At 37.6% G+C, this 14,955-nt stretch overlaps 1 pseudogene; it reads left to right on the top strand.

Annotated features, from left to right (window-relative positions):
- The first annotated feature begins 6,749 nt into the window (after window positions 1-6,749).
- Window positions 6,750-14,955, top strand: part of LOC122816295 — a 72,451-nt pseudogene continuing 64,245 nt past the window's right edge.

Here is a 14,955-nt window from a genome sequence, read left to right on the forward strand (position 1 = left end):
TAATTATCTTTAATCCCTATCATAACACCTCCATCTGATTTTTTTGTTAGAATGTCTGTTACAGTAAAAACAGACATGACAGAACTGGTTTCCATTCATTGTTCTTTAACCACGTTTCCCAAACAGTAATAACATCAATCTTGTGAGAACACAGCAAACTTTCCAGTAAAAAAAAAACTTTATTATTAATGCTCCTAGCATTAGCAACCATCAGAGATGCATCAATTGCTGCTATATATGAAATGTAAAATTTTCATCCTAGCAAAAATCCTGCTTTGTGTTTGTCAAATGTTGTAAAATACCTGTTGCAAAAATTCTCTTCCTTATCTTGACAAATGCATGCCATCCTGTCTGAACACATGTGCCCAAAATTAGGCGCAGATGCCCTACACATTTCCATGTTTTAAAATGGGACGTTTTTTTCATGTAGGTCTTTACCCAAAAATCTTTTCATTTAAGGTGACCTGACTCTCCTTTCTATACTTGATTTCTGAAAAATACATCCCAATACCAGCACAAGCTATACTGTCTAAGAGGGCTCTAAGTTCCTTACTAACAGTTAGAGAGTCCTTGTGGATGAGATCATTTATAGGTTGATAGGTTCATACTAGGCTATCTGCCCTAGGGCATTTATAAGCTTAGCCAGAGTGTGTTTGGCTTACGCCACCCATTTTAAATTAATTTTGCTGTGCCCTTTTTCGAGGTTAGTATACTGTGCCTCTGTCTAACAGTGACACAGAAGTGATACCCGGGGTAAACCTACGATCTCTCATCCACTCATCAAGATTCCTCTTGAAGACAGTCAATGAGGGACTCTGCCTAACCTGGACTGGGATTTTATTCCAGAGTGAAGGGAGCCTCTGGGTTATGAATCTGTCCCTCCAGCATGTCCTATTTATTTCAGTGCTGAGGTTCAAGTCTCTTGAGCGTGTAGCTCGATGGGATTTGGATTTTCTGAGGTGCAGCATGTCCATTAATTCCGGGTTGGATATGGCTTTATACGTCAGGCACAGATCGCCTCTGAACAGGTGGTATGCCACTGAGTAGAGCTGTAGTTTCTTTAACCGGACAGCATATGGCATCTCTTTGAGCCCTTTGATCCTCTTGGTGAGGTACTTTTGGGGTCTTTCCAATTGCTGCAGGTGTCTGGTAAGGTACATCCCAAAAGGGCATTGTACTCAATTATGGGCCTGATGAGGGATGAGAAAAGAGGCACGATGACCTCCCCTGATCTAGATGTGAATTCCTTCATGATTAGGTGGGCTATATAAAATGTTCTTCTAACCACTTTGGTCATGTGGTTGTCAAATGAGAGATTGCTATCAACTTGGGTCCCCAGGTCCCTAATTACTTCTTCTGTACTTAATGGATTACCGCCTATGTGGTAATTTGTGGGCACTTTGTTTTTGCTAAAGGGGATGACTACACACTTTTTGGCGTTTAGCTTGAGGCCATGGCTCTGGCACCAGTTGTCTGTTTCTATGAGGCCCTTTTGGAGGATGCTTGTGTCGGCTGGAGAGTCGATTATGGCGCCCAGTTTGCAGTCATCTGCGAACTTGGTCAGCCACAGTCCTTCCATGTTGGCCTGTACCTCCGAGAAATATATACCAAACAAGAGAGGTCCCAGGACTGAGCCTTGTGGGGTGCCACTTGTAACTGGTTTGGAGTCTGACATGGCTCCAGAAATTCTAACCATGTGGGTTCTGTCCTTGAGCCAGTTTGCAACCCATCTAGTGACATAGGGGCTTATATTTAAGCTGGTGAGCTTATCTATAATGCCCGAGTAGGGTATTGTATCGAAGGCTTTTGCAAGGTCCAGGTAGGCTGTGTGGACCACCTTCCCCTCGTCAATGGCCTTGGTGACTGTTTCAAAGAAATCGACCAGGTTTAAGAGGCAGGATCTGCCCTTAACAAAGCCGAACTGGGTAGGATCCAGTGTCTGTAGGTCTCCAATATCTTTATTTATGAGGTCCATGATGATCTTTTCCATAGCTTTGCAAACCAAGCTAGTCAGGCTTATGGAGCGATAGTTTCCAGGATCCGTTGAGGCACCACCTTTGTGGAGAGGGACCACTGTTGCTGTACACCACTCTTTGGGTACATATCCTGTAGTAAGGCTGAGATTGAACAGTAGTTTTATGTTTGGGTTTAGCTCTTCTTGGAGTTCATGTAGGACGCATCCCAGGACACCGTCTGGTCCCATTGATGCTGTGTTTTTTGCTTTGGAGAAGGCGGCTCTTACCTGAGCATCTGAGATGTCAGGGGGGCAGCACTCTGCTGGGATAGATATTTGCCCTTTTGGTGTGGAGGGGGGGGGGGAGAAGTTTGCGCTGAACCTGTCAGCTAGGATGTTGGCAATGTCTGTGGGTTCGATGTATTTTTGTCATTTTGGACTAATTCTGAGCATATCTGGGAATTCCCACCCAGGTTCCTAACATAACTAAAGAAAGCCTTGTGATTATCCTTAGTGTCCTGTGCAATTTTTCTCTCAAAGCTGGCCTTAGAATATTTTATGAGTGCCCATAGTTTTTTGCTAATACTAATTAGAGATGCCTTCCCTTTTTGGGATTTTGCTCTATCATGTAGTAGCTTCCTCCTTCTATTGTATAGTTTGTTTATGGCTGGGGTCCACCAGACAGGATGTCTGCCTTTGGAGGATTGGGTGTTGGTATTATTTGGGATCGCATGATCCATGCATTCCTGAAGGTGTTCATAGAATGCATTTATAAAGGATTCTGCGGTCTGGGGCGTATCTTCCACAGGCCCAGGGGCTTTGAAGGATTATTCCACCTCGGTTTTGAGAAGTGTGAAATTTGCTTTAGAGAAGTTTTTCACTGTGATTTTATGGGCAGGAGGTTGGGTCGGGATGTGAATATCCAGTGAGATTAGTTTATGGTCTGATCTTACCAGTGAGGGATACACTTCTAGTCTGGAGCATAGAGTCCCCATGTTGGTGATGATCAGGTCCAGTACGTTTTCCCCTCTTGTGGGAGTGGTAACAAGTTGTTCCATAGCATTTGAGTTTATAAATTCTAGGAACCTTTGGGCTAGGGTGTTGGAGCTAGAGTAATGCTCCCAGTCTATGTTTGGGTAGTTGAAGTCGCCCAATATAATGGTGATTGGAGAGACCTTCATATTTTCCAGTGTTCTCAGGAAGACCGAGTGGGGTTCCTGGGTTTGGGAGGGTGGTCTGTAGCAGGCTATAAACTGGAAGGCAGTTTTACCCACTGTTAGTTGCACATGGATAGTCTCTGATGCTTCGTGCTTTGCCACCAACCTGGAGGTGTGGGTATCTTTGACGAATATTGATACACCCCCTCCTTTTGTGGTTCGGTCCAGGTTTTGGGGCTGAAAAGCATGGTATGAGGTATAACCTGGTAGTGCTTGGGTGCTCTCGGGAGCCTTGAACCAGGTTTCTGTTACTGCACAGATATCAATGTTCTCCATGCTAAGGAGAGTTTCGCGTGCATGCATCTTGAGGTTTAGACTTCTGGCATTGAGTAGCATTACTCTTAGTTTCTTATCCCTTGTGATACCTATGGAGGTGGGTTTGTCTTTTGAGCCTTGCCTAAAAAAGGCACTATGGGGGTAGCAAGAGCCTTTGCCAATATCCGAAAGCCCAGGGGTGACAGGTGCAAGCTGTCCCTAGCGAAGCATCGTGGCTTATCGAGCATGTCATCCCAGGCTGACAGGCATTGGATCCCCTTTGAATGACACCAATACTTAAGCCAATTGTTGAAATTGATCATCTTGTCTTCATATTGTGGCATCATTCTTGGTGAGGGTAAGATGCTACTCAAGGTCAGGGTCATACCGGCCTGGGCTACATGCTCAGAGAGCTCCTCTATGTCTCTTTTCATGTAGTCCAGGGAGGTGTGTCTCAGGTCATTCACACCAGCATGGACAATGACTGAGTCATATTTGTACTTGCCTTGGAGTGACCTGAGTGCTTGTGTTATGTGGCGGATCCTAGCGCCCAACAGGCAGCTCACCTTGACCTTCTCCTTGTTCAGCCTGGTGAGCGGGACATCAGTGTGCCTGATGATAGAGTCACCTATTACAAGTGTATCAGGTGTGTTGTTTAGCCTTAAGGGCTGTGACTGTTCGGCACACTGGCTTTGTGAGCTATGTGTTGCACGTGTTTTGTTTTGGGGTAGCGGTTGCTTGGGTGTCTGCTTTGGAGGTCTCTGCTGCTTAGGCAGATTTTTATTTAGACCCTCCGAGTATGTTTTTGTATGTTTATGTGTTTGGTTTGCTGTCATGGTATGTCTATGTGAGACTGGAATTGTAGTGAGTGTGGTTTCCTTCTCCTCCTGACTGGTTACGCCAGTACTGAGTTGAGAGAGCTTAGCCTCCAGTTTGGCTATATGGTTGCATCTCTCACATGTGTTGGAATTTGTTGGGAGGAGGAGAGGGTTGTCTGTGTACATGAGGCAGTTGTAACATTGCCTCAAGATTGGAGCAGGTTGCACAGGACCCTAGGGGAGGAGACTGGGAAACATTCCTGGAATATAGAGAACTTATATGGCAATTAAAATTTGACGCAGCTAGGTCCCCAGGTTTAAATGACAGTATTAGTATTTCAAGTGTACTCAAACTATGTAAAGCAAAACTGTAGTGTTATATATGGTTATATATATATTACATATATATATTTTTAGAATTTTATAGATAGAACATTAATATAATATGGTTGAAAGAATGTTTTTTAATAGTGAACGATGTGTCTGGAAGTATTTTGGTATTAATGTATTGTTTTTTTGTAAGTATATGGCTTATTAAACATTTTGCAATGTAAAAATGGGGGTGAGGTTTTTAACATTTGTTTTTTAAAGGAATTCAATTGAAGTAATTCTGACTGATTAATTAACTTAAATTGAAGCAATTAAAAAAACACCATGTGACCAATGGTTATTGTATTTAAGGGCATTACTTTTTTATGTTTGTATCTTGATAAAGCCTGGTAGGAACCAGGCGAAAGCGCTTGAGATATTTGATGTTTTTTGGGTTTTAAAGGTTATTAAAAGACTTTAAACTACAGTTTGCTGCAGCCTGTCGTTTCTCTGCTGTGGACTTTGCTGTTGGTGTTTGTATTCATTTCTGAGAGATTTGTTAAGGTTTTTATTCATGGCAGAGAGTGCGGACTGTGTTGAGTTTCAGAACACACCTTTTTTACTTCAGGATGTACCAGATGATGCTCCGGTTACCAGGGGGGAATTCAAACAAGTTTTGTCTTTATTAACTCAGTTGAGTAATAATATGCTGAATTTAAGTGCTGCTAATTTATCCTCTCCAATTCCTGGTAACCAACTACTAGGTCTGCACAGAAAAGTGCTTCCAGTACCAACGCAAATAAAGAACGGATGCGACCGGGTGGAACCTCCTGACGAGATTATATTGGTACAATCCGATCTACAGGAGCAGCCTGGGAGAAAACAAGTTGATCGTTGTTACGGACCTAACTCACAAACGAGTGCTTTTAATTTCAATGCATGGACTGAGCAACAGTTTTCGTTTCAAAAAGGTACTGTTTCAGCCTTTTCTAACCAGAGTGGGGGTGCTGACCAAGAATTTAAAAAACTGAGCGATAAGCTGTATGCTTATAAAACATTACAGCTTGAGATTGACTATTTGAAAGAATGTGTGAAGGTACGCCGAGTACCAAAAGGGCTACGCTGTTTCAAATTCCCTAACAGTGCTCTACCAGAAATGGATTTCTACAATGATTTAGTAAAATTGTTTGACAAAACTGGTTTAAAGATGTTGAATTTTTTAATCAAGGACTATGAAGCAAAAGCTGTAAATTTGTTAGATGATGTCAACAAATTGAATGATTGTATTGTTAAAGACAAAGCTTTTCTTGGTATTAAAAAAGATTATGATGGTGTGTTTGAAGAAGATGACCTGCACTGTTTAAAAATAGTTAATCATAAGATTAGAAAACTTGAACAGGACTTGGTTGAATACAGGGATGGGTTGGCCTACCCACATCCGGGTAAAAACAGGGAGAGGGGTAATAACCTTGAAGGTACGGGTACTCACCCGGTTGGTAATGTTAACAACAACAACAATATGGATGTGTATACCCCTGAACTTCCTAGGAGAAGCGAGCGTCTAGCCCAAAAAGATAATAGAAACATCCAACAGGGTTTTCAGTTTCCCCAGGGCAGACCGGACATGAGAAGCACAACCTATTACCAGCAAGGGTGGAACAGACCATGCAGATAAAGGATTTGAACTGCATAGAAGTTGCTGATATAGGTTACGTTTTGGATGGGCTACCAAAGGGCAACTATGAGGTAGTAACGAATAACAACTTCAACATTTACAATTTTACGGACATTAATGTTACAGGTGACTTTTTTGAATTGTTCATAAGGGGTCTGCATTACATACCTTCACGTACATTTAATTTACCCAGTATATTAATAGATCTGAAACTTTTTGTTAGACGGTTGAACTTATCTCTGGAACTAGGTAGGCCAGGTACAGTGAATGAGCAATTTGTCAGAGCAAGTACCTTCAATCCCCCTACCCACCAAATGTTAAAAGTATTTGAAGAATTAGTGGAAATGGACCTAAGAAAGCAGCATGCTATTAATACACGTTCAACATCCCCCAACTTATCTTTTGACCAGCAGCGGCTTGTTTATTTACTCAAGGATGAAGGGATAAGAGTAATGAAACCTGACAAAGGTGGAGGGATAGTTTTAATGTATAATTGTGCGTATGAGACGCAGATTCTTAGCATGTTGCAAGATAGTGCACAATATGAGTTAGTCTCTAGAAACGAAGTCAACATAGCGTATGCCAAAATTAAATATGATTTGTTTGACTTGTTAATGCAAGGAGCTATCAATGAAAAATTATATAACTTTTTGAATGTGGATAAACCTAAGACACCGATAATATTCGGTATACCTAAGGTCCATAAGGGTTTGGACCCATTAAGATTTAGACCAATTGTGGCAGGGTCCCGTAGTATTACAGAGCCATTAAGGAAATTCATTGACCAGACTGTTAAAAAATTTGTTATGTCCTTGGAACATGTCTGCAAAGACTCCTGGGAATTTTTAAAAGGTTTGGATCAGAATTTCTTTAAACGTACTTGTCTATTGGTTTCTATTGACATTGTGGAATTATTTCCAAGTATCCCACATTTAACGGGGATTGAATGGTTCAATGAAGTGCTGGCTACACAATCAGGGTTGAGTGCTAATATAGTTATGTTTTTGGAGGAATTTATGGAAGTCATTCTTAAAAATAACTTTATTTATTTTAATGGTGAGGTCTACAGACAAAGAAGGGGCGTGGCGATGGGCACCCCATGTGCTTCAGTTTTTGCCAACATAGTGTTACATTACTGGGAAAACAAATTTATATTTTCAACTGCTTGGGCAAAACACATTGTACATTATAAACGATTTTTGGATGATATTTGCATTTTATGGGAAGGGAATTATGAAAATTTCTTAGAATTCATGTCCTATATTAATGCTTTGACACATTTTCTTTCTTTTACGCATACTGTGAGTGATGATGTTCTTAATTATCTAGATGTAACACTGGTTAAGGATCTTACAAGGGGTATTTTTCAATCTAAGATTTATAGGAAGGCAACTTTTTCCAACTCTTATTTGCATTTTGAGAGTGGTCATCCCTTTTTCCAAAAGAAAGGAATAGTGAAAGGACAATTCATCTGGGCGTCAAGAATGTCGAGCACGGATGAATTGTTTTTGAAAGAGGTGGACTTTTTGAAAGAACTTTTTGCAGAAAGGGGGTACCCTATAAAGCTGGTGAACAATCTACAAAAAGAAGTGATGGCTAACAGAGGGTTAATGTATTTCCCCTCTACTGGGCACAGGTTTGTTACCCGATGTGCAGGGTAGGCAGGAAAAACAATTTGATGGGCATAGTAGCTTTGTCTACACCTATACTAGGGACGCTGAACAGTTGGAACAAATTGTTTTGAAATACTGGCCTGTTTTGACCCTTCAGGAGAATTTTCATGACATTATTCCAGAGAAACCAAGTTTTGTAAAAAAGAGGGACATGAATTTGAAGGGTCTTTTTGAAAGTAAAAATCATCTTTCAACTAATTTTGCTGTTGTTTCGAAAATAGGCACACATAAATGTGGTGCCTGTAGACAGTGTTCTCTGATTATTAATGATAGTAGTGTATATATACCTTCAAGGAACTTTAAGGTCCATACAACTGGATATTATAATTGTGCAATCAAGGGTATGGTTTACATGGGGATCTGTGTTCTATGTTGGAGTTTTTATATAGGGAAGACAGAAAGGCCTTTAAGGCGAAGAATTTATGAACATGTAAATGACATCTCTAAAAAGAAAGACACAAATGCCTTTTATAAGCACTATATACAGTGCCCTGATATGAAACTTAAATTTATGGTACTGGAGCAGGTTGCACAGGACCCTAGGGGAGGAGACTGGGAAACATTCCTGGAATATAGAGAATTTATATGACAATTAAAATTAGACGCAGCTAGGTCCCCCAGGTTTAAATGACAGTATTAGTATTTCAAGTGTACTCAAACTACGTAAAGTGAAACTGTAGTGTTATATATGGTTTTATATATATATATATATATATTACATATATATTTTTTTAGAATTTTATAGATAGAACATTAATATAATATGGTTGAAAGAATGTTTTTTAATAGTGAACAATGTGTCTGGAAGTATTTTGGTATTAACGTATTGTTTTTTTGTAAGTATATGGCTTGTTAAACATTTTGCAATGCAAAAATGGGGGTGAGGTTTTTAACATTTGTTTTTTAAAGGAATTCAATTGAAGTAATTCTGACTGATTGATTAACTTAAATTGAAGCAATTAAAAAAACACCATGTGACCAATGGTTATTGTATTTAAGGGCATTACTTTTTTATGTTTGTATCTTGATAAAGCCTGGTAGGAACCAGGTGAAAGCGCTTGAGATATTTGATGTTTTTTGGGTTTTAAAGGTTATTAAAAGACTTTAAACTACAGTTTAATGCAGCCTGTCGTTTCCCTGCTGTGGACTTTGCTGCTGGTGTTTGTATTAGTTTCTGAGAGAATTGCCTCAAGATTCCCAGATTCACCAGCTGGACCAGAGAGGAGATTGACAACTGACCTTTGGACATGCTAGAATAGTATTGGGAATTCCTTTATAATTGAAAAAAAGGGCCAATGGGGAACAAGGTACTCAAGGGGAGTTTGTGAGGGTGTAGTGCTTTTAATATTTTAGTGCTGACTTAGTGAGCAAGTGCCAGGTAACTTAAATGCAATGTGTTACAGGTAACTTAAATGCAAAAATGACAAACAGTAACTTTCTTTCAAGTGAAACAAGGAAATAAGTACAGTAAGCAATGCAGATATCACTAGGGATCCACAAAAGCACTGCAAAGCCACGTTTTAGGTGAAATTAGCATTTCAGGGAAATAACAAGCAAACAAACAACAAGCATACAAACAAAGCTAGATTCAGCAGGCCTGGATCTAGTCTATGCTACAGCAACAAGGTGCACCAATTTCAGTAAGAAACAGTTCAAATATGCAGGCACTATAAGCCTTTAACCAGAAATTCCAAGCTCAGAAGGGCAGAGTCCAGCCTCTCCTCCCACAAGAGTGCAGACCACGAACCTGAACTAATACACTTTTAGAATAACAGACACTGAGCCCTCAATCAGCAGTTCCCAACTTATAAGGATGTAAGCTACCTGTCCTGCCACCACAGTGCAGGCCACAAACCTTCCTAATGTAAAGCAACTGGTCTGAAGCCCAAGTGCTTAATCCAAAAGACTTAGAATGATAGCTACACTTTAATCAAGTTACTACCAAGCAGTAATAAATACAACTGAATACTTTAAAGAATGCCTGGATAAGTGCTCAAGTTATACAAACAAAGCTAGATTCAGCAGGCCTGGATCTAGTCTATGCTACAGCAAACAAGGTGTACCAGTTTCAGTAAGAAGCAGTTCAAATATGCAGGCACTATAAGCCTTTAACCAGAAATTCCCAGCTCAGAAGAGCAGAGTCCAGTCTCTCCTCCCAGAAGAGTGCATACCATGAACCCTCTTAATGTAAAATAACTGGCCTGAAGCCCAAGTGCTTAAACCAGAATTAATACACTTTTAGAATAAAATCCAAACTGTGAAAATGCACTCACAAGTCACAAAAACAAATCCAAAAGAGCGCAGTGGGCTAATGGAGAGGCAAAACCACCAACTTTGTAAAGACTGCACGATTTATTACCATCCACGAAACAAAAACACATTAACGCTTTTATTCCACAATGCATACATAAAAGTAATCTTAGTAAAATAGAGAATGAGACCTTGTGTAAGTTTAAAAATAATGCTGAAGTTAGAATTATGAAACCAGATAAGGGAGGGGGAGTAGTCATTATGGAGAACATAATTTATGAGGGTAAAATGAATGAAATACTTAGGGATGAAGTGAAATATGCATGTGTTTCAAGGAATGAAGTCAATGTAGCATACCACAAGATAGATATATTATTAAAAGATATGCTATATGAATATGTCATAGATAGTAAAACTTATGACTTCCTGTATATATTAAAGCCTAGAATACCAATTATTTTTGGTATTCCCAAATTACATAAAAATTTGGAAGATCCCCCACTTAGGCCTATAGTGTCGGCAGACTGATCAAAAACATTACCACTGGCTAAATATGTTGATTTAAAAACTAAACATATTTGCATGGAGAATAATGTTATACTTAAAGATTCATGGGACTTGTAAAGGAATATTACCCTTGAATTATATTCTGACAATTTAATGTTTGTTACTATCGATATAATTGATCTGTTTTCATGCATACCCTATGAGATGGGCCTTTTAATGTTTGAGGATATAATTTTTCAAGATAATAAATTGTCCCATCATGAAAAAGTAGCTATTATGGGACTTATGGATATGGTCCTCAAATATAATTTCTTGGTTTTCAATGGTGAATATTTTCAACAAATACAAGGTGTCTCCATGGGTGCAGCTTGTGCTCCCACGTTTGCGAATTTAGATTTGGCACAGTGTTAGGAAAAATTTATTCTGCACTCTAAATTTAATACCTGCTGGATATTATATCGTAGATTTTTGGACAACATTGTCATCTTTTGGACAGGAGGTTATGACAAGTTTAGTGAATTTATGGAATATATTAACAGCTACACTAATTTCCTTAAATTTACCCACAAGACTTCAACTGACATTTTACAGTATTTGGATGTGGAAATATATAAGACTAATAAGAATTTTGAAACTAGAATTTACAGGAAAACTACCTTTTGTAATTCCTTTCTCCACTATAACAGTGCATATCCATTGCACTGTAAAAGCAATATAGTGAAAGGACAATTTGTCAGAAGTTGTTGTATGACTAGTTTAGACTTAGATTTTGTTAATGAATGTACATTCAGTGAGAAAATGTTTAAGGACAAAGGATATCCTAATAATTTTGTTAAAAATATTAGGATGGAAGTGAAGAAAGGTAGAGAAAATAAATTTAGACCTATAAAGGGAGTTGCATATGAAGGTTATTTTGAAAAAGATGAAAAAAATAATAAGGGAATTCATAGTGAATATCAACAAGCTTTAATATTGGAATATAATGCTACTAACTTTAAGGTTAGGAAAGTTTTTCAGAGAGAATGGGAAAGATTTGTGTCATTCACAGATATAGATGAAGTAACAAAATTAATGCCGAAAGTAGTTTATAAAAAATCCTATAGTATGAAAAAAATCTTGGAGATTAAGAATAATGGAGGGAACGTCAATTATTATGAAAATACACATCACTTAGGGGGAAGAAAGAAAACAGGAACTTTTAAATGTGGGAGCTGTAACCAATGTGAATATATTATTAATAAAGGTGAAATGTATTTAGAAAGCAGGAATTAGAAGTAAGGGATACTTTTGTTGTGATACAGAAGGATTAATTTATCTTACATTATGTCATAAATGTAATTCATTTTATGTTGGTAAAACGAAGAGAATGCTGAGAAGAAGAATATATGAACATATATATGAAGTATCAAAAGCAAAGGATACAAATGCATTATATAAACACTCTAAAGAATGGAAAGGTTATAAATTCTTCTTCTTCGTATTAGAACAAGTTAAGAGAGATATTAGAGGTGGCCCTTGGGAGGAACAGATAGAATATAAAGAGCTATGGTGGCAAATAACCTTGGAAGCAGCAAAAGTTCCAGGTTTAAATGACCACATTTCCCTATTGCCATTATTAAAATTAAGGGCTGCCAAAGTGTAAAGGCTGTTATAGCTAAATATGACAGCAGATGGTGCCAGTTCTTTAATTTATAGACATGTATCCACTCAATAATATTTTTACTTTTTATTTAAATGTCTGGATTTTAAAGAATTTAAGTTATATGAATTAAATATTATAAATTGTAAGCTTTATGAATTTTACACAAGATATATTTTAGTTAGTTCAAATATTTATTTATTTATTTAGATATATTTGTGATGACAACATATTAGGTTTTGATTAATATTTATGAGCCTTTAAGAGAGCCTGATTAGTGTATTTGAAATGTTTTTTTAAGAATTATATTGGTTAATGTGTTTTTAGTGAGTTATTTAAGATGTAATTAGAGTAATTATTTGATTGTCTGATGAAGTTCAAGTTACGTGGATGAAAACGCGTATTGTGGAATAAAAGCGTTAATGTGTTTTTGTTTTGTGGATGGTAATAAATTGTGCAGGTTTTACAAAGTTGGTGGTTTTGCCTCTCCATTATCCCACTGTACACTATTAGAATAACAGACACTGAGCCCTCAATCAGCAGTTCCCAACTTAGAAGGATGTAAGCTACCTGTTCTGCCACTACAGTGCAGACCACAAACTTTCTTAATGTAAAACAACTGGTCTGAAGCCCAAGTGCTTAAACTAAAAGGCTTAGAATGAGTTACACCAAGCAGTAATAAATACAATTGAGTACTTTTAAGATGACGCAAAAGCAAAATAAAGTAGGAAGAAACACAAATACAGTAAAAGCAGATCATTTTTTTTTTTTAAGTGGAAAGAGAGAAAGGAAAGAGAGAAAGGAGTAGCAGAAACTAAGCTCATTGGCCTTCTCAAATGTTCTCCCTGTACTGGGTAGAATGAGGTAATGATGCTAGACTGGGAGGAGGGTCCCAGATCAAATTTACACTAGGGGCGGGCAACTGCAAAGCCACCAACTATAAAAACACTATACCAACAGGGAGGCAGAGTGGGAAACAAACTGCAGAAATGTTTCTCACAGCTGAAAAGCAGCAGTGAGCCTTTAAATGAAAGTTTTAAACAGCTAAAGGAGCCTCTAGAAAAAAGAGTTTAACTGCAACAAGTTATTAGAAACAAACAACCCAACAGATGCTTAATAAAAGTGGACAATTTCCAGTTAATACCTCACACACAATGAAACTAGCTAGAAAAATACACAGTATACAAAGTGCTATAAATAACAAAGAAATAAAGAACAAAATAAACAAAAAACAGGATACTTAATGTTATATATTATAGCTCCGAGTTTCCTCAGTATTTGTACTGACATATATACAGATGCATACTTCCTTACATTAAGGCATTCTGAGGCTTGTCTAACATCCTCTATTTTTGCTCCTGGCAAACATAATATGATTCAATCTTCATTATCTTCTCTGCAGATGTAAGTATTAGTTCCTCTAATAATTGAATCTCCAATTATAAGAATATATTTTCTGATGAGATCTGAAGAATCTTCTACTTCTAATTCAGTAATATCTGCTCTATCAATTGTTACAAAGAAATTATATTCATCACCATTAGTCTTATTAATCCCACTGTTTTCAATGCACATTACATTTGCAAGCACACCATTTTCATCCAGCTGGCTTAGTAAATCCACAGTTTGATCCATGTTGTCAATGTCTAACTTTCTCCTCTTTTTTCTTACACTAATGTTCTTCAATTCCTCCACATTCACTTTTGATTTTTTTTTCCTTTTCACCTGGCCCTTGCCTCTTTTTTCTACCCTCTCTTTTGGAAACATGCTGCCTTCATCTATAGACTGAATGTTTTCTGATAGAAAAATATTATCATCCCCTGTAATCTATGTGTTACATAACAAAGTAGTGTCCTTTTCAGTATGTATTCTATTTGCTTTACAGACATTTATCGGTTTATTTTTCTTCTTTATTTATTCTGAACTTCCTCCTTTTTTTCTTTTTTCTTATTTACTTTTAAACACTCTGAATCCTCAGATTAATAAATTCTTCTATTCAGAATTCCAAAGTTGTCAGGGGCATTGTCTTGTTTCATAGGGGGTTGAGTGATCTTTACAGACAACAGACACATCCTTTCCTAATGTGTTCTATTTATTTATCACACCAGTCCAATTGTTAATCTATGTAACAACAGTTCTCCAAACTGTGCCAGTTGCAGATGTGCAATCAACATCAATTAAGTCTAGATTTACTACTAATAACGGTAAGCAAATCATCTAACTTTTGATATGAGAAACACAGATCCCCAGTGTTATCAGGTGTTACCTTTAAATATAGACAACATTTATCACACTGTACAAGACATTTGTGCTTTAGCAAATCATTAATGGCATACTCATTTAAGGAATCCATATTCAGCTGCAAATTAATAAAAAATATATAAAAGAAAAGAATAAAATCGGTTACCGCAGAATTCAAAGATAACTTGAATTAACTGCTTTGAGAAAAATCACACAACCAATATACGACTATATACTAAAGAAAAAACAGTAAAGTTGTTGCTCTGACTGTACAAATTCTGAAAGACAGACTTTACATGTGGCTTTATAGCGGACTGCATACCTTAGGTTCCCTATAGTTTGCCTGTCTAAAACCTATCCCTTTCTAACAACAAACAGTGAAAATGAAAGGAAAAACAATAAAATGTAAATTAAAGT

Source organism: Protopterus annectens, chromosome 12.part0 (genome assembly GCF_019279795.1).
Source record: "Protopterus annectens isolate FY-2018-M chromosome 12.part0, PAN1.0, whole genome shotgun sequence".
Classification (NCBI taxonomy): domain Eukaryota; kingdom Metazoa; phylum Chordata; order Ceratodontiformes; family Protopteridae; genus Protopterus; species Protopterus annectens.